This window comes from Canis lupus, chromosome 7 (assembly GCF_048164855.1).
Source record: "Canis lupus baileyi chromosome 7, mCanLup2.hap1, whole genome shotgun sequence".
Lineage (NCBI taxonomy): Eukaryota > Metazoa > Chordata > Mammalia > Carnivora > Canidae > Canis > Canis lupus.
The window spans coordinates 13,449,395-13,471,092 of record NC_132844.1 but is presented as its reverse complement, the minus strand read 5'-3'; the positions used below and the strand labels follow the sequence as shown (position 1 = coordinate 13,471,092).

Here is a 21,698-nt window from a genome sequence, read left to right as displayed (position 1 = left end):
TTCTCCTGACAGGACATTGTGCCCAAGAGTGAGGCCCATGCCACCAGGACCATGGAGGGGAGGGGAGCTCTCTTGTCAACCCTCAATAAAGCTGTTGGTCTGGAAAAAAAAAAAAGTTAATTTTCTTTCTTTCATTATTACAACTCAATCCTAAAGAGATTTTCAAAATGCAAAGATTTTATCAAAAAGGTGTTCAAATTAAGGTGTTATTTCTTTTTAAAAATATTTTTATTTATAGTTTTTAAAATTTAAATTCAATTTGCCAACATATAGTATAACACCCAGTGCCATCCCATCCAGCACTCTCCTGCATCTAAGATTTTTTTTTTACTTCTATTTATTTCCCCCCTCAATCTATGATCCTGAGAAGCAAAGTTTTTGGTTATTTTCCTTTTAGAAGTTCAAGAGTCAGCAAAATAGTTTTATGATGATATTTGCAAATAATTTCTATTTTTTTAAAATTTTTTTAAATTTTATTTATGATAGGCACACAGTGAGAGAGAGAGAGAGAGGCAGAGACACAGGCAGAGGGAGAAGCAGGCTCCATGCACCGGGAGCCCGATGTGGGATTCGATCCCGGGTCTCCAGGATCGCGCCCTGGGCCAAAGGCAGGCGCCAAACCCCTGCGCCACCCAGGGATCCCCGGTCTATTTTTTGATAAAGTAAATAGTTTTGAACTTTAAATTCAGTTAAAATAAAATTTAAAATACAGAAAAATATAAAGAAGAAAATAGAAATCATATATAATAAACCAACCAAGGATAGATACTGTTTAAATTCTGGTACTGGTTTGCCATTCAATTCCTATCTTATTATTAGACATTATATCATCAGTATTTTTCTACAGGTTAAATGTATTATAATTTAGCTATTAAAAATAACACTTTGAATGCAAACTGGTGCAGCCACTCTGGAAAACAGTGTGGAGGTTCCTCAAGAAGTTAAAAATAGAGCTACCCTATAACCCAGCAATTGCACTACTGGGTATTTACCACAAAGATACAGATGCAGTGAAAAACTGAGACACCTGCACCCCAATGTTCATAGCAGCAATGTCCACAATAGCCAAACTGGAAAGAGCCATGAGTCCTTCAACAGATGAATGGAAAAGAAGATGTTATATATGTATACAAAGGAATATTACTAAGCCATCAGAAAGGACACATACCCACCATTTGTTTTGATTGGATGGAACTGGAGGGTATTATGCTGAGTGAAATAAGTCAAGAGAAGGACAATCATCCTATAGTTTCACTCATAAGTGGAATAAAATAAATAGTAAAAGGAATTGTAAGGGAAAGGAGGGAAACTGAGTAGGGAAAAATTAGAGAGGGAGACAAACCATGAGAGACTCCTAACTCTTGAAAACAAATAATGGGTTGTGGAAGAGGAGGTGGTTGGGGGGATGGGGTAACTGGGTGATGGGCACTGAGGGGGGCATTTGATGGGATGAGCACTGGGTGTTATACTATATGTAGGCAAATTGAACTCCAATAAAAAATATACAAAATTTTTTTTAATTAAAAAAAATAAAAAATCTTAAATAAATGCAATTCCAATTGATATTTGAAATGTTTGTCTATGTTAGTATTCCCAAACCTCAGTATTGATTATAATTATGTATATAATCTATTATTTACAGTTCATATTATAAAATTCTAATAATTGTATAAGTTTTTTTAATATAAGAAATTATTGTGGGTTTTTTGGTTTGGTTTGGTTTGTTTGTTTTTGTATAAGTTAGATTCTACTTTATAGGGAAAAGCACTTTGTTAGTGACTCCAAAATGGACAATGTTTATCATTCCGAAGATTTTAATTGTTATTTATTATTTTCATGGCACAATACAAGCTAGAGTATCATGTTTCTGAGGTGTTGAGGCTTGAGTATTTTGCTATAAAGTAATTAAGTGTAAGGGATTATACACAGAGCAGGTTACAAACTTTCTCCATAGTCTCAGATGGTGTATGTCCTTGAATTTCCCTTCAGTGCTTGGGATAACATGTCCTGATAGCCTAGGTTTACTGATCCCTTTCTTAGTTTCCTCAGTGAGACAGGGTTGCTGACAGGGAAATTAACTTGTTTGAACTTAAAACAGTTGTCTTTCAACCTGGAATGAGGCTCCTCTCACTTCTTGTAGGACTATGGTTTATGAAAGAGAGTAAACTAACCAACACAAATAGGGTACTTAATCTTCATTTGTCAAAGCTTTGGGTGCTCTGCTTCTTTGATTTACATAATAAAAAGTTAAATAAATTTCTGCAAGATTGAATTTCTACAAAGTTTCTATTTTTAAGTTGTGCAAAGAAGTTTTTATAACTTAGTTGGTAAGAATAAGTAAGAAAATCAGTTTAGTGTTTATTTGAATCTGCTGTAAATAACATTATTTACCTTATTTTTTATGTTCCTTTCCCTTCCAATCTATCTATAGCAATTACTGAAATATTATAAGATGGCCAATGTGTAATTTTGTAATGATAATGAAAATTCAGGAAATGGAAAGTCTATGTTTTAATTAGCTTCACCTGTTTCTTAAGAAATTGTCTTAAAAACACATATAAAAGTTAATTTACACCTTAAACAAGTGAAGACTATATTCTTCTGCCCTTCAGTAAACATATGAAGTTACTAGACTTGTATTTGATTAAAAAGTGTGATCTCTTTTCTATACAGCTGCCTTATGCAGTTTCATTGAGAATTCCCAAAGGTGGCCATAGAAATTTCAAAAGCTTTTGAACTAAAATACTAATACTAATAATAAAATAAATAAAATAAAAAAATGGCTTTTGAGTTTGAAACTACTGTATGTTCTTTTTTATTTGATTAATGGTATGATTTTTTTTTCTAAATGAGTTTTTTTTTTTTGTCCCAGGTGGTATTACTGAGTTAGTTGTGATCATTAAATGATTACTTATAGATATTACTTAGATTAGATTTCAGTGTTTGAAACCAATTTGCTGATTGCCTAATAAATGCACATTACTATACTCATCTCTAGGCATGAGGGGACTGTGAGGCTTGATGGGTGTCAAAGAAATAGAATTTATGTCCCTTATGTTTAAGAAACATAGTTTCTTCTCAAAAGAATTGTTTTCCCTAATAAACTGAAATAATATAAAAAGGAGTAACTGTGTAGCAAGAAGAAAGTGTTTCTTTTTTCTGCTTTATTACTTGTATCACTTAGGTTCTGGAGGAAACAAATGGCACACTCCACTCTGATAATTACACTCAGTTAATGAATGGGCTGTTTGTAGTTATATGGGCAGAATTAAGGTAAATCCACAAGGCTAACAACCATGGGAGATCTATATCTGCATCGGAAAGGGAAGGGAGTGGTTACCAGAATTCTGAGAGAGTTGTAGCTAAAGGACCAGGCCAGAGGACCAGACCTGAGCTGTGGTTGTAGATTGACATGTAGCCATTGCTCACCTGCACGAGGCAAAGAGGGGGCCAGGGGAATAAATACCACCATCTCTCTTTCTTTCCATCTCTTTTTTGGCTACTGGTGCCTCTCACTGGCCAAACCCAAGCAGAATCCAGAAGGCAAAGCATACAGGTCAGCCTCCTGGGTACAGAGCATTGATGGAGAAGGACGGAGAACATATCTGGAAGAGATTCAACACCATATTTGGCATTTGACCATAAATGTTGAGATAGTACAAATGGTTCTTTAGTGTTATCATGAAAAAGATAAGGTGAACTTGACAAATTTATATATCTAAATTGCAAGTGGCTTAATATTAAGTAGCCAAAATAATACTGAAGCTATTTTAGAAATAATGTCCTAAAGACAAATAAATAGCATTTTACAGTTAGTGGAATTGTACGTGATCCATTAGTACATGATCATCCATCCTCAGTTCTCATGAGTCACTGTGATTTTTAGCTTAGAAATCATAGCATATTGGAGGTAGACTCATACAAAGCTTTTCAGTTTCAATGGGGCAGAGATTAGGTAAACTGGGTTAGGCTAAAAGTAGCTAAGATGAAGTGATATATATAAAAAAGGATGGTATGATATATAATATAGGTACATGTTTTATGCCAGTCAATAGTTTTGTTTGCCTTAATCATTATGTAGTATTATGTAGAAAATTCATTTTGGGTTGGCTCATGTATAGATAGTGTCAGTCTTAAATTGCACATGGCAAAAGATAAAACACAGGGAAAACTCTTAGATTATAGAAATTAGTCAGTGCTATGTTCAGAGAACTGGAGTAATATAATTACTTTTAAAATGTTTCTTTAATTATTGAATATATTCTTTCTGTAAGTAATTTAATTTTAGAACTTCAAATTAAATGTTACTTAGAAACCATTAATTTATAGCAGCAAATGCATATTTTACTTAGCTTTTATGTTTTTAATATGAATAATTAGTAATAATTTGATTACTGAAATATTCATAAAACAAAGTATTATCCAAGCAACATTTAAAGCAAGATAGAGGAGAAAATAATAATTCACAACTGTTGAATTTTCCTGGTATTTTTCTGAACAGGTTGATTTATTTGAATAGAAAATTATTGCACACATTATTTAGATATTCCAAGGAACAGCACATATGTGTTATATATTAAAATATGAGGCTTTTTCTTTTTGTCTGTAGAATCTAGCAATATAAAACACTTTAAAATGGTTTTAAAAGGTATCAAAAGCATAATTTTATCTTCAGAGTTAATGATAATTGTTTTCCTTTTTCTTTGACTCTAAAAGAAAACCATTAAAACTCTTGTCTAAAAGATTCTATTTGATTTTTCTTTACTTTCCTTTGAGCACATTTTTTTCCCTCTGAAGTCAATTTTGAACATTGTGTTATCTAACTTCTTGCTTTGATTTTAATCATAAGTAGCCAAATTGATGGTAAACTTTTAAAATAATCACTTTTATATGAAGTAATTTCTTGTAAATTAGTCACTGCTTTTTGTCCAACTATGAACATTTAAGATGGAACTTCCATAGTCCTGTGGGCAGAAATACCTGCTACTCTCTGACTTGACATTCCTTGTCCCTCTTTCCTTCTCCTGTTTATTTTGTGAAATTCAGATGCATTATACTTTCTAATTATAATATAAATTATTAAAATTAATAAATTAAAAAGTAGTTAGATAAGCCACTTGATAAAAATTATATAAGTCACCCTAACATTTCTACTTACCTTTCAAAACCCAGTTTAGTCTTTTCAAGTGACTCTGTGCAATCCTTCTGTGAAATTTTACCCAGCTCAGTCCTTAGTCGTTTATGTGCCTGTAAACATCTATTGAGAACCTGGTACTTGCCAAAAACTGGAAAAAAACTCTGGGAACTCAAAGATGAATCACATACAGTTCTGTCTTCAGAGTCTAGTGGTGGGCTCAGACCTGTTAGCAGATAATTACAGAACCATGTTTTTAGAGCCCTAACAGAGCATGAATGAGGAGCAGAAAGAGAACATAAGGACTGTGGAGTGGTGAAATAAGAGATCAGTTCTGTCTGGGGAATCTAGGAAGGAACACTCCAATAAAATAAAAATGGATCCTGAAGGTTGAATATGAATTTTCCATACACAAAGAGGTATGGCGTGCATACCAGGCACAGAAAATCCTGTGTAAAATATGGAGGGGTTGGACCTGTTTGAGGAATGGATTTTAAATTGGACAAAAGGGCATGCTGTGAGATGGAGAATAGTGGGAGATTGAGACTGAAGATATAAGGCATGTATTGTCTATAGGATATGAGGGTCATCAGGGAGAGAGGATTATCCTCTCCAACTACTTTTGTTTCTGATCTCTTCCTCCACTTTTTCATCTCCCAAAAATTCCCATAAAAACTAAATCTCCAAAGCCATGGGGAAAGCAATGTAATGATCACTAGTGAAATTAATAGAAATTTCCTTAACTCTTATTTGGATATCTGATAAATCTAGAGTTTCAGAGTTGACGAGTTAGAGGAGTCATCTTTGAGTAGGACTGTCTCTCCATAAAACATACTATTCAGTCTACTTTTCTCAGATGTTTAAATTTTAAAATGGAGATAATAAAACACATCTCACTGGGCTATTGTGAGGATCAGATAAAATGATATATGTTAAAATCTTCAGTACTGGCAAAGTGCTACCTACCAATGATATTTTATTTAAAGTGGCCCTGGATCCCAATCTTCTACTTGCCATAAAATTAATTTTTTCTTTATATAACTGAACCTATTTCAGTTCTTTTTTTTCTTTGCTTCTTCTTCTGCTGCTGCTGCTGCTTCTGCTTCTGCCTCTTCTGCTTCCCCTTCTTCCCTTTTTCATCCTCCTCCCCCTCCTCTTCCTTCTTTTTTCTTCTTTCTTTCTTTTCTTCTTTCTTTCTTTCTTTCTTTCTTTCTTTCTTTCTTTCTTTCTTCTTTCTTTCTTTCTTCTTTCTTTCTTTCTTTCTTTCTTTCTTTCTTTCTTTCTTTCTTTCTTTCTTCTTCTTTCTTTCTTCTTCTTTCTTTCTTTCTCTAGGAAGGAATCATCATGGGCTCTCTGCAAACAGATTCTGAGTCAGAAAGTCAAGTATATTGAGAGAATGTTGGCTTATGGGGGAAGGCTTTCTATAGATACCCTTACAAGGAAATGAGAAAGGCCCTTTAGAATTGTTTCCAATTGAGAAAATAGGCCAAGCCTATTTTCTGACTGACTGCATCAGTCCATCATTGGCTGGAAGCCACCTGTGGGTGAGTCAGGTCCCAGTAAAGGGCATCCTAAATGAGCATGGTTGCTATTCACCATTAATAATGAATAGCTCCAGCAACTGGGGCTTGGGTGACTTGACCTGTAGAGGAGGTCTGGTCAGGGCACCACACTGCCCCATCCTTTCTTTCCCCCCAATTGATTCCAATACGAATTCTGGGGTGTGAGCTACCCTTGCCTGTGAAAAGATAGGCTTCCAATGGGAGGGAGCATGGGGTATCCCCCAATAGAAAATCATTGAGAACATTTTGTGTTATACATTCAAGGTTTCCCACGGAGATTTTCAAAGTCAAATTGCCTCCTCACTATACATTTTTTATTTTTGTTTTATTTATCTGAGTTTCAAAATGGTGGTTTCAATTACAGAAAACTTTTTTTTGTTTTTTTTTCCTTACATTTGTGTAAACTCATTGTCATATATACCTAATGATGACTTAAATTTATGTTCTATTTTTTACATAAGAAAAGTAGCATTTAAAGCAGTAAGTGTAACATAATTCAAATTTTAAAATATTTGTATTTAAAATACAAATACAGGGATCCCTGGGTGGCGCAGCGGTTTAGCGCCTGCCTTTGGCCCAGGGCGCGATCCTAGAGACCCGGGATCGAATCCCACGTTGGGCTCCCGGTGCATGGAGCCTGCTTCTCCCTCTGCTTGTGTCTCTGCCTCTCTCTCTCTCTCTCTGTAACTATCATAAATAAAAAAAAATTAAAAAATTAAAAAATAAAATACAAATACATATTTGCATGTATATGTACATTTATACACATAGAAGAAAAGCTGGCAAGTTACATGCTGAAATAGTAATGATTATTCTTATAAGATAAATTTATTAATGATTTGAATTGCTTCTTTTCTTAAAGATTTTATTTATTCACAAGAGACACACACACAGAGAGAGAGGCAGAGACATAGGCAAAGGGAGGAGACACAGACTCCATTCAGGGAGCCTGATGTGGGACTCAATCCCTGGACTCCAGGATCATGCCCTGAGCAAAGGCAGATGCTGAACTACTGAGCCACCCAGGCATCCCAGAATTGTTTCTTTTTTGATAAAGTTTTGCATTTCCTATTTTCTTTGACAGACTTTTAAAATAATCATAAATAAGAAAAGTTTTTGAAAAATTATGTAGTTCTTTACAATATACAAAATACGTTCACATACATTACAAGTAGTACTTACATCTAATTTTTAGCCATGTCAGGTGATAGAAAGTCTTATGGGAATTATTTTAGATATGAAAACTGATTCTTCAATGAAGTTCACATACAAGTTCACACAGGTATTATGTTGTTAGGATCTGTCCTACAACTTGGGTTGTATAGGCCCAAAACCTGGGCTTTTTCCAGAAGGACCATGTCCTTCTTCCCTCCAACTATCATGCATCACAGTCATTATTATGCTATTTATTTTAACAATTAACTATAATTTTCATACATATACAGTCTCGTCTCATTGATTTGTCCTGTATGTAGTATAGCCATCTTCTCTCTACTTAAAAAATTAAAAGGAAAAGAGTCTATGATTAAAGCAGTCAGCAGAAAATTATTCAGGAAAGAATATTCATTAAATTCTACTGACTCTTCCAAGTAAATTGCTCAGATGTAAGCCTTCAGGAAACTATAAAGTTAAGTTTCTCTGAGAACCATAATGTATATTTCCTATATTAGAATATTTTTAATATTATATCTTGCCCATAATAAGCAATATTAAGAAACTTAAGAATCTCTACTTATTAACATTTTTTTCTGTATAAATATTTTAATACATCTTATACCTACATCATAATTTTATAATAAAATGATGTTTTATCTTAGTTATATATGCTAGAATAGAGTAGTATGTGAGAAATTCAGTTAATCAACTTGTTTACTTTTCCTTTAAGGACTGTGCTTGAGGAAATATTTCTCAATGAAATCCAAGATAATTCATCCAGGGCAATATAAAATAATAAGATTTCTATAAAATAATTTGAGGGCATAGTTTATAATATGCCTAATAATGTCTCATTGAGAGTTCAAGGATTAGTGATAACATAGTAGCACACTGAACACAAAAGAACTGGATCTTTCATACCTTTGAATACCTATGGATATGGATCTTGGAAATATATATATATATAACTCTTAAGAAAGAGTTGGACACTTTATTGATTATACCATCCAGGCACCCCACTAATTCTTATTTTAATGTTATCATAACATTTGTTCATAATTTTGAAAAAAAAAACCCTCTGTTTCTGAAGTTATATCTCATATATATTTGTGTTATTGTTTTCAATAAACTCAGAGCTTATTTGCTTATTGTTTTTTATAAACTTAGAGCTTATTTGCCAAGTGTTTACATTGGACTTCCAAAGTATAACAAGGTTACAACTCCTGGTTTCTTTTGAATAATTTGTTCCAATGTCTGAATGTAGCATATTTCTAGTTGAAATTATTACAACCAGAAAGTAACTTTATGTGTAAATTGTTTTATATCATGAATAAAAAATAAGTCAGCTTTTATTATATTTATTAACTTTTAGTGTTGGGAGGACCTCTAGAAATTACTTTGGCTTATGGTCAGATTCATTGCGTGTGTGTGGTGTGTGTATCTTTGTGTAAACCAAGGCTTTAAGTTAGTGTTACCCAATAACACACCTATTTGTTGCAGTTAACATTAAAAGAGGACATTTCATTTGTTCATAAGTTACAACCTTTTTTAAAATTAAGCATTCATCAAAATGTTATATAGTTAAAATGATGATGCACAATCCAGCATTTTAACAGATGGCTCTTTCTGACGTAGTGCTTTAGAAAAGTAACATGATGACAATTCTGCATTTGGTAGAGGAGACAGGCATTTTGCAAGATGTTATGACTGCTTATATTTAAAAAGCCAAGAGAGCTAGGGCTGGAAATTCTGATATCAGCCAGTTTGCCAGTCTCATTCCTCAAATAAATATATATATATTTTTTACCATGGCCGAGGACATTTAGCAATGTCTAGAGTCTTTTTTGGTTGTCACAGGTGGGTGGGAAGAAGTGGTGGTTGCTACTAACATGTAGTGAGTAGAGGCCAGGGATGCTGCTACATGTGCTAGAATGCATTAGGCAGCCCTCAACAATAAAGAATTATGTAGCCCCACATATCAATAATGCCAAGGTTAAGAAAACTCGACCAAAGGCAATGTCTTAAATTGATTGTGCCAGTCCTGTACTTACAGTTGCTTATAATCACTTCAAAATGAATATTATATACATTTTGAAAGCAATATTTCCCAATGTGTATTCTATGAAATGTGAGTCCTATCGGATATTCTGTGAGCAAAGAATCAAATATGCTTGAGAAACAATGCAAATTATATTGTCCTCTTGAAGATTCAGTGAAAAATCAGCCTCTTAAGGTCTCTGATATGTCCTGCAGTAAAAATCCACTTAACTTTGCTTATTCCAGAATATTCTACCTTTGTTATGTCATGTAACATTTTGACGTAGCCTCTATAAATATTCCTAGAAAGAGGCTTCAAGAAATGCTGTCACAATGCTTTATTGTTGTTAAAGCCCTTTTATATTTGATCTCATTGTATATTCTATCAATCATTCCTTAACATAAAATTCTAAAATAACCTCAGCATTTCTCCTCAAAATCTTCCTATTCTAATTTATTCTTCCTTGTTCATTTCATAGAGCTAGTAAAGATTTTCTGTCAATTAAGATGAATTTACTATTTTTCTTTTTATAAAAATGGACTATTCTTTTAGAAAATATATAAAATGTGAGTAAACAAAATGTAAAATCCTCATAACTCCTCCAATTGTTAGTATATCGTAATATTTTCAACTTTTCTTCCTGTCAATATATTTTAAAATAATAAAATAGCATTAAGGGCACTTGAGTGGCATACTCAATTAAGTGTCTGACTCTTGATTTCAGCTCAGGTTGTGATCTTACGGTTGTGAGATGGAGCCCTCAGCTGGGCTTTGCACTCAGTGAGGAGCCTGCTTGGGATTCTCTCTCCTTCCCCCTCTCCCTTTGTCCTCTCTCTCTCTCTCTCTCTAGCTCTCTCTTTCATGCTCTCTCTCTTTCAAATAAATAAATAAATAAATAAATAAATAAATAAATAAATAAATAAAATAGCATTAACAATTTTTTTTATAAACTTGGATTATTTTCAGTTAATATCTTTAACATTCCAGCATTTTTAATACTATTATTACAGTATCATGATAACAGAAATGAATATAGATATCCCCTACTTTTCAAAAGTTCAGGATAGGCCACTTTGCTTTTGCAAAAGAACAGCATTAGTACCTACATTAGTACCTGATTTTGCTAACCAAAAGAAATCCAAAAAGATTTTGCTTTTTATAATAAAAGGCAAAAGACAAAGAGAGCATTCAGCATTTGTTTTGCAGTGAGCCATTATAAAGGCAGTGCATATCTTGAGCAGTGGGTGGCGCCACCATGCCCCTTCCCCATCAACTACATGCAGCATCTCAGCATCAAGCCTCTGTAGCTTTGAACTGTGTCTGCGAGCATCTGTGCTTTATCTTCATTTATTTTGTGCATCTGTTAGCAAGATGTGTCCTAAGGTATCAGAAAAGCCTAAGAGAAGTTATTTTTGGGGTCTGGGAACACTCAAAATTTTTCCATATGTTAATGGTAATTATTTATTTGCTTTATACCATTTAAGCTTATAAAATTTTTCATAAGAATATTCTATTTTCAGATGGCAGTGGAAAACTGTATTCAAGTACTAGCTGGATAACTGAATGGCATTTCATTATATAGCAATGTGATGTTTTATTTAAGAAGTCTCCTATTTTTTAAAAAAATATTTATTTATTCATGACAGAGAGAGAGAGAGAGAGAGAGAGAGAGGCAGAGACACAGGCAGAAGGAGAAGCAGGCTCCATGCAGGAATCCCAATCTGGGACTCGATCCTGGACCTCTGAGATCACGCCCTGAGCCAAAGGCAGACGTTCAACCGCTGAGCCACTCGGGCGTCCCAAGAAGTCTCCTATTAATGGGAAACTATTAGTTTCCCCTTTTTTGGCCAATTTTCAAATATGCTAATGAGCAACTTTCTACATGTATCTTTTCACACATTCTTAATGATTTCTTTGGGAAGTTGCTAGAAGTGGAATTATTGTATTAATAGGTGGGGCAAGACATAGTTTCAAGGGTATGGTGATAGTGGTGATGGATGTGTATTTTAAGGATTTGGTGCTGAAGAACTGCCATTTAGAAAGGCTGGGCAACTTTACATTCTCAACAGTAGTACATAAGAGTGACATTAGGTATCTTCTTGTGTTAAGAGCACAATGTGAGATCTATCTTAACAGGTTAAGTATACAATACATTATTATACTGTATTCTTATATTGCTTAGATTTGTCTCTTTTCATTCTTCCCTCTAGGCTCAATCTCTTACTTTTTGGCTTTCCAGTTATCATACTGTTTTGCCCACTTTCATTTCTTTGCTCATGTAGGCTCAACTCATATTCTTATTTCTCTGGAAAGCCTTCCTATGTCAATTAGCATCAAATTCCACACTTCACAGTTTATCATGGCCTTATGTTGTGTTTAATTGTATCATATATGCATGTCTTAACTGTTTGACCAGCTTATTAGCACTACTAGAGCCCAGATTCAAAGAATCATTATGTCTCAGTCACTGTGCTAGCCCCAAGGATGCAGGAATAAAGCAAACACAGCTCTTGCTATCAAGCTGCAACAGTCTGTAGAGATGATAAAGAATAAGCAACCTATGAAAATCACTGTAACAGCAGTAAGTAAGGTACCATAGGAATATAGACTGGGGATTCTGTGCTAGGGAAGACTTCCTGGGAAGAGGTCCTCAAGGGAGTTTTTGATGGATGAATAGGTGCTCTGAGTAATGAAGGATAAGTAGGTGAAGACATAGAAAGGTCTGCATGTTGTAAGCGTGTATGTATATTTATGAGTATATAATATGTCAGGGAAAGAATTTGAAATAGACATGGAGGAGTAGCAAAAAATGAGCCTGGAGAGACTGGAAGGAAGAGAACAAAGCCTAAGTGCCATATGGTTGCTGCTAAGACATTTAGGCTTCATCCTGATGATGCTAGGAGTGTGGAGGGTGGATTGACTGAGGCAAGGATGCTGGAAAGCCATGTTTAATAGCTTTTAGCATGCCTGCAGTGTGGGGCTAGTCCCAAACCTGTGTGTGTGTGTGTGTGTGTGTGTGTGTGTGTCTGTGTGTGTTTCTGATTTGTTAAGGATTGTGGGCATGCCATTTAATTCCTTGGGTATCCTATTTGATAAGATGATTGTATTCACACACACACAAAAAAAGATGATTGTATTCACAATTATGGTATAGGACTTAAATAATGGGAATGAGAATGGAACATATTATTTTTTGAAAATAGTCGGAAATAATAGGGAAGTTATAGTTTTTCCCATCGTGTTTGGATTGTGTATATTTATGATGCACGTGTGTCCTGCTACTTCTATCTCAAGCTCATGTAATGTGGTTGTGATATGTAGGGCTAATTTATTTAATCATTTTAGTTGCCTTCTTACTTGATTATACACAGGAGAGATGAATAGAGTTAGATAGAAAGAGCTCTCTTAGATAAATCATATTTTTGTCAGGAAATGAAAATCATTTTTATTCTACTGAGAGAAAGGAAGTTTTGTTTATGATATGATTTAATTTTTAGAAATTTAATCATAGCTTTTAATATAAAGCTCTGAATTCTGAAAACATAATAGTAATAACAATAGACACCATTGAATTCATTTTCTTGCATAGGGATTTCTACTCAATTTAAGAACTCATTGTTTAACAACTGAGGCTTAAATCACATTTATTTGCTACCTTACTCATATTTCAACCAGATAAAAGACTTTGCTATTTTATAGTGATAGCTTGTTTTTTTGTGTAGAGTTAAGATGCTGATAGCAACTTTTCACACTTTGCCAGCAAGCTTTACCTAGTTGAAGAATAATTAACTACGCTGACAAAGAGTGCTCAGTAACTGGAATTACTCAGGAGAAAAAAAATTCTTTAAATTCAAATTGCTGTATTATAATTACAAGCAACTTGTATTAGCTTTCTTCAAAGAACCTTATTTAAAAGCCTTAAGCAGACTTGTCATCCTCAAAAGTAGTTTCTTCTTACTTTATGGATGGAGAAACTGAAGTTAAATGATTTGCTTAGAGTCAAAGGAAATGATTATGTGAGACCCAGTACTGAGAAAAAGTATCATTTCTTAGAAAAGCTTCTAGGGCTTTCCTCAGATCACTGGTCCAGATCTGCCCCACCTTCCAGCAGTGAGAACATTGTCAATAGCCCATATAAGCTGTCTGGAGTAATCAGGTGAATTTCAAAGGATCTCTCTGGTGATCAGTCTCAAGACTCTTGAGGCTGATAGGTCTCCTGGTGTGTTTGGGAGAGGGATTGTGAAGTGTTTTCTCATTTGTCATATAAAATTTGAGGAGGCACCAAATGTCACCTCAGGATTAACTATACTTATCTGATGTAAGTATCAAAAAGGAAAAAGACATATAGTCATCTATTGGCATTTAAACACTCAAGACACTCAATAATTCATGTTTCCCTAGAGACTAAGGTGGTTCAGCGGCAGGAATGTGCTCTCTCCCCATAAATAGGCATATTAGTATATCGTTAAGTTTTAATAAGATAAGATTAATTAATTTTAATAAGATAAGATAAATTCAGATAATTTCCATTCATCGATTTATTTTGGAATTTGTAGCATTTCTTTTGCCATGTATTCTTTGCCACCCCCAATGACTCCTGCAGAAAGATGTTTTTTTTTTTCCTGAATATTTTGGAAATATGGTTGTATATGGAGAAAAATGAACCATTTAATGCTTCAGTTACATTAATAATTATTACCAGCAGAGTCTAACCTGGCAACTCTGACAGTAGCAGTCTACAGTGAAAATCTATGTCTTGGATGAAATGTGCAAGTCTACCTCTCATATCCCTTAATGATCCTTGCATGACTAATACACAGTGACATTTACGAAGCACTCATCTAAAACCGTTCATATTCATTTTGAAAATATTCATCTGTGGCATATTCACGAGCAAGAAATGCAGCTGAAAAACCATTAACCCCTTCTTCACTGGTGTTATAAAATGTAACGGGATTCCTCCTTTCTGATCATACTCTGCTAATATGACCAACCCAGTGCTATACAGCAGATTAAGGTCTTTAAAACATAATCAAAGACATTATGAGAGATGCAATCTATAAAATTATAAGAAGCATTTGGGAGGCCTATAAAATGTGAATCCCAGAGTATAAACCAGTATGATGGGAAGTAGCCTGAGGAGGACATTGAGAAAAGTGATTAGAATAATAAAGTGATGAAGGCACTGAGATGAAAGGAGTTTATGGAGCTAATTGGGTTGCTCTGTGGTACAGTTTATTACAGAATGACTGAAAATGTCTAAAGTGTTTGTATGCATTAACATGGCAGCCATGGCTCTCAATCATGACAGTCTTCAAATTATTTTAAGATGGTATATTTTGAAAGATTTTAAGTTAAATTGTTCCATTTGACTTCTTTGATTTTGCTAATAGTGATTCCATTTTTAAGATTTCCAAATCTATGTATTAAGTAGAGTTTGTCTTACCTTTCCCTCTCTCCCTCTCATTTTATATATAGAATATCTTTATCTACCTACTTGATTCTATTTTTAACTCTTCATTTTACAAAGAGAGGAGTAGGGAACTCATAAGATAACTTGGTTGTCTTATGAAGAAATCTGAAGAAATTTCCAGCAACTCTGTCATATGTGGCCAGCCTCCTTTTAATAGGAAGGAAGCTCATTACTATCAGAATAGCCAACAGCATTTTTTCCAATTAATTGTTGCAATGTTTTTCTACACATTTAATTATGTAATCTTTATCTCCTGGTTCCCAACAAATTTAGGGACCTATTTGAACACTCCTTCATGTCATGTTTCTGCTCAGTACACATCTCAATTTTTACATTCTGGTACCATTATTTTAGTATATCTACCTCCTTCATTTGTTCTTGATTTTCATAATTCCAAGGCCTGCCTCTGTGCCTGGAGCAGTTTAGGGAGTCAACAAGCATTGGTTGAGCAGATCAGTGAATATCCTTTTTTGCTATCTGATCAGGATTGTTTCCACTGCTAGCCCTCTGCCTCTAGCTGTATCTGGATTGAACTACTGTATGTAGCTGTGACCTGCCCAAACTAGACACATACTAGAAATCTCTCTTCAATCTGGTTTCTTTTTTTTTTTTTTAATTTATTTTTTATTGGTGTTCAATTTACTAACATACAGAATAACACCCAGTGCCCGTCACCCATTCACTCCCACCCCCCGCCCTCCTCCCCTTCTACCACCCCTAGTTCGTTTCCCAGAGTTAGCAGTCTTTACGTTCTGTCTCCCTTTCTGATATTTCCCACACATTTCTTCTCCCTTCCCTTATATTCCCTTTCACTATTATTTATATTCCCCAAATGAATGAGAACATATAATGTTTGTCCTTCTCCGACTGACTTACTTCAATCTGGTTTCTAATGGTTTGTCCTGTCACATTTAGAGTATGATGTCATCTACAGAAGTTTAAATGCCAGCTGATCAGAGATAACACCTTCCACCCCAGCTTTAGGCCCTGCAAGAGTCTGACAATGTACATAAACATTTTCAGGACCATTTGAAGAAGGCTGATGGAATGTCAAAAGATGTTTGCATTCCTCATCATATATTTTTGTGCTTATTGTGTATATTTTAAAGTTATAGATTTTCCAAAATCCATTTTGGAATATTTTTAAAAGATATTCTCTATTAGCTAATTACTTACAACATATATGAAATAGTGGGCTGTATTTTAATGGATTATTTTCAGACAGTTAGACAGTAAATGATAATGTGTTTTTCAGGGACACCTGAGTGGTTCAGTTGGTTAAAATCTTCCTTCAGCTCAAGTCACGATCCCAGGGTCCTGGGTTCAGCCCTGCATCGGGCTGCCTGCTCAGTAGGGGAGCCTGCTTCTCTCTCTCTCCCTCTGCCTGCTGCTCCTCTGCTGGTGCTCTCTCCTGTCAAATAAATAAATAAAATCTTTAAAAAAAAGAATATGTTTTTCTTGGAGAATGTTGAATTTAGGAAGATACCTGGAGGGGGATGTGATGATTAATAATTACAATAAAAAAAATGAGAGTCAGGACAGACTAAAGGACAGGGCACATAACAGAGACAAGCCAAGTTATTAAAAACCTATATATACCCCCCTTTTAATAATTAAAACAAAGCAGGTGGATGGGAATAAGTGAAAGCAAGAGAAAATATGCACGTATCTGGATGAGAAAATGTAGAAGCTTTAGCTAAAATCTTAAGTAAAGTTTTGGGATTGAGGAGAGAATATATGGGATAAAATCTAAAAGGAAATTAAAGTGCAATTGTTAAAATCAAGAATTTAGCGCCGTGAATAGAAATGGAGAAATGCAGCTGGGAGGGGGAGAAAGAGTGAGAAGGAAGTAAAATTAGTCACAGATGTGAGTACTTAGGGAATTCAATACTTGTTGATTTGCTGTTTGGAGTGATGGTAGATTTATAGGTTGAGCAATCAGTATTAGGGTTCAGAGTTATGGAAGAAAGAAGGAGATAGAGAGAAAGCTTACTTTGGAACAGACTTCTCAACCTTGACTGCATATTGGGATAACCTGGGAGCTATAAAAAGGACTGATGGATGGGTTCAACCTCCAGAGACTCTAATTTAATTGTTTTGGTGTCTGCTAGTGTGTTGAGTTTCAAAAGCTCTCTAGCTAATTCTAATATGTAGCCAGGATTGTTCTAGAATCACTGCTCTAGAATTAGAAAAGGTGAACATTAATATTTTATGGAAACAGCTGAAGAGGAAGATAAAATTCAGTGCCTTATAAAGGTTCAAAGGTAGTTGAGAGGACAAAGTGAGAACTTACATAGAAAGAAATAGAGGACTAGAATTAGAAGTCACTTATACTTGGCTCAGCAGGTGTTAACATTTTTACAAAGGAGAAATAAGAAAGTAGAGTGAAATACAGAAGGGAAGTAGAATATGGAGCTGAAAGCAGAATCATCGTTTAGATGTTAAGTAAGGTTTATTTAATTATTTATTTAACATCGACTTACTCTATACCTACTATAACCCTGGTACTGAGCTTGGTATTACAGATACAGCAGAAAAGAATAAAATCAGAGTTGCTGATCTCATGGAGTCAAAATTTTAGTGAAGAAAAGAGAGGGAGGAAGAGAGCAAGATAGATGGAGAGGAGAGGAGGTATGTCTTGAAAGAATTGTGGTTGTGGCAAATGATACACAGAGCTAACTAGAGTCAAAGAGATGAGAAACTTTTGAGAGAACATTGTGTTTCAAAGAACTAAACATATTTGTGACTGATAAGACCTAGGATAATCCCTGAGTCCAAGGTCTCTAAAGGTAGGGAGAAGGCTCAGTTACCAAAGGTGAATTGGGGGAAGAGGGAAAGGGCATATACTTCAACCATTTTTATAAGTGATCAAGTTGGATGATGGGAAAGTTTCCCCGAGTTCAGAGCCAAGGACATGAAGAACAATGGACTGGGGAACCTTTCTCCAGGAGAAGAATCTGGGCCTAATTAAAGAACATCCTCCAGCCCCAGGTAGAATTTCATAATTATGGAATGTTTACTACTTTGTTTCTTTTCCTCATTCTCCTGCCCTCTGAATGGGGATGTTTATTGCAGTTACCCTCTATCCCTTTTCAACTATTCTGAATGTTTGTGGGGAAGATAGTTCATTCATTTTTTAGTTTTTTAGAGCCTATCATACATCACCAATAAGTCCTGCACATTGAACTTAACACCACGGCCAGGTGAAAAGTTGCATAACCTCCATAGAGTGAGGAGTCAATATAGGACCTGTAGGAAAGATGGTGAATGGAATATCTGGCCACCAGAGGGGAAGACTATGGCCATCATTAGTGCAGAATGGTGACTATTTTTAGTTTTCTTTTCTTGGTCACTCAGATTTTATAATTGTTGCTGTATCTTCCCCAGCTTATCTTGACTAATTTTGGACATTTTTGCAGAGATCTAGTGAGATAATAATGGTTGTGAATAGGGTAATGGCAGTAAAAATGGAGTAAATATCTAATTGAAGATATACACTGAGGATAAAAAGCATACAGAAACTGCTGCCACTACCTAAATGTGGGGAGGGAGGGAAAAGAAGAATCAAGGATGAGCGTCAGGTCAGATTGTGTAGTATTGTTTTTTTTTGTTTTTGTTTTTTTTTTTTAGATTTATTTATTTATTTCAGAGAGAGCAGGGGAGACAGGATCCAAGCAGACTTTGAGCTGAGGTTGACCCAGGGCTCAAACCCATGACTTTGATATGGTGACTGGAGCCAAGACCAAGAGTTGGACACTCAACCCAGGTACCACCCAGGCACCCCAGTATTGCTATATTTATTGAGATGGGGAAGAATGAAGGAGGTGGGGCAAGTTGAAAGGACAAACACATGTTTAGCTTTGTACATTTGGAGATTGAGATATGTGTGAAATATCCAAGTAAAGATGTTAAATAGGCAGCTGGATATGTGAGCCCGGGGTTCAAAGTAAAGATTTGTGTTGGAGATCTAAGCTTCTGGGAGATAAACATATAAATAGTATTTTTAGTCAGAATGTGTAAGATCCCATAAGGCAAGGAGGGAAGTTGGGCCAGGATTGTGCATGGAGAATTGCCAATAGATATAGATTTAGTGTGGGGGAAGAAGGAACCTTGAAAAGGAGACTGACAAGGAGTGACCAGAGGAGTAGAAGGAAAACTCAGTGAGTGGAGTACTGCACTCAGTGGCCAGATGAAATTGCCGACTCTGATAAGCACTTCTGAGAGGCCAGGATAGAGAAATGCTCCCCAGAGCAGTGCAGGCAGAAACCAGACTGAAGTGGGTTGAAGAGCGAATGGGAGGTGAGAAAGTGGAGGCAGCACAAGTAATGCCTCTTTTGAGGAATTTGGCTATGATGGAGAGAACAGAATATTTTGGGGTTGAGAGAGGCTTTTTATTTTTTATTTTTTTAGACCTATGATACTGCAGCATATTTGAATAAATATAGAACTGCTCCAGTGGAGAGGAGAATTGCTAATCAGGGTAGGGGATTTGACTAAAGTAGTGACATCTGTGAGAAGGTGAGAGAATGTGGGAACCTGAGCACACAAGACGGGGTTAGGCTTTAATGGAAGCAGCAGAGAAGGAAAAGAATGGCTGTAGATGCTGAGACTATAAAGCAGATCACTGGCTTTCTTATTTTCAGAGAGTAATGAGATAAGGCCTTTGTACTCGAGTGAGGATGAAGTATGTATAAACTAGTTCTTGGTGAGTTGGAAGTTACACTACTTGAGAAACATAGTAGGATTACGAGGCAGTAGTGAGCATCTATTTAAGTTTGCAATCATGAATTTAAAGTGAAACCAGTCAGCTGGGCTGAGCAATTTTTCTTCAGGAATGTTCAGCTGTGTAACTGTAGGCATGGATACACCATCTTATCCATCAGATTGGTGGAGGAAGAAAGCAGGAAGGGAACTGAGAGTATTTGCAAGGCAGGGAATAAAGTGTTGGACCTTGAGTGTATGGGCTGAATAGGAGGGCAGTGATCCTAGGAGGGAATGACAGAGGTGAAGTGCTAATACTCTGCTCCTGGGAAAATTGTGAAGCAGGAGTTAAAATATTCAATAAGTGATTGTGAATGAGCAGGGATTTCGCAGATGATAGCAACCAGTATGGGGACTGAGTGGTATATCCTGTTAGCAGGAGCTCAAAAGAGCAGGGATTTTTGTGAGCAAAAGGAAGAAAAAGCTGGGGGCAAGCAAGACTGTCAGGGTAGGATTCAAAGGTGAGAAACTGAATAACTTTTCCTCAAGAGGGTTTCAGAGCAGGTGGTATCCAAAAGAACCTCTTTAAAATAAGAGGTCAAGAGTTTGCCTATTCCAGTAGGCACAGGGGGAAGAGTTTGGGAAAGGGGGGTGGGCAGAGATGGGAAGCTGGGACAGTTTAGGGATTTTGTGGAGTGCTAAAGTTCCCAATAATGTATAATTGAGAAGAAAATTTAGTGGTGATGTCATTTGAGCAGTCTTTTCCTATAGTCGTCTATTATATCTGCGCTTTGGTTTCACATTTACCCTCCTCATTACTTTCCTGACCCTAACTTGACATCCACTTCTCCATTACATTCTCAGTTTTGCTAAAAGGAGTTTGCCCTTATCAGCGTCTCCTATGCACACTAGATGTCACTGTTGCTTGCCTCCGAATTCCAGTCCTTCCAGAGCTTATTCAGTGTGACTGTTCAGTGGTGATCGCTCTGGGGGCCACCCTTTGCCTTACCCACACAAAGACACTCACACTCCAGATTTAATGAGATTCTGGTGCTTATAAAACCGTTGGGGTGTCAAATCGCCTAGGGTTAAACAGAGCTTCTTATGTGTAAATTCTATGAAGCTTGTTTAGTTTTTGTCTGCATTTAGGGATTAAAAGACTGAGTGAGAACTCAAGACTGGAATTCTTCACAGAAAACACATCTCCTTCTTTCTGTGAAAATATGGCATTTTACACTTACATTCAAACTTAGTTAATGAGCTGCCTCCTCACCCTCTGTTACGGGGAGCAGGAAGGCTGACTTGAGATTACACTTAGGTACCTTGGTAATCTTGCTGTGTGGTGGTGAAGATGTTTCCTGGGCTGAGCTTAGGTGTGCGACTATCACATGAGGTAGTCTACTTACGGTTTCTGATCTAGGGGCCTGGCACCAGATGGTTGGTTCCTTAGTCCAGAGAAGATTGTGGAAGACCTCGTTAGCAAAGGGCAAAGTCCAGGATGTTATCTGCAAAACTGATGAAGACTATAACCACTGTAATAACTAGAAGTTGCCAGTAGCTATGGAGTCACTTTTCCTTTCTTTCTTTCTCTTCTTTCTTTCTCTTCTTTCTTTCTCTTCTTTCTTTCTCTTCTTT

General features: G+C 35.8%; 1 protein-coding gene across 5 annotated transcripts in view; it reads left to right on the top strand.

Moving 5' to 3' along the window:
- Positions 1-21,698, top strand: part of GRIK2 (glutamate ionotropic receptor kainate type subunit 2) — a 1,079,206-nt gene that overhangs the window by 163,371 nt on the left and 894,137 nt on the right. The gene's annotated exons all lie outside the window — the stretch shown is intronic.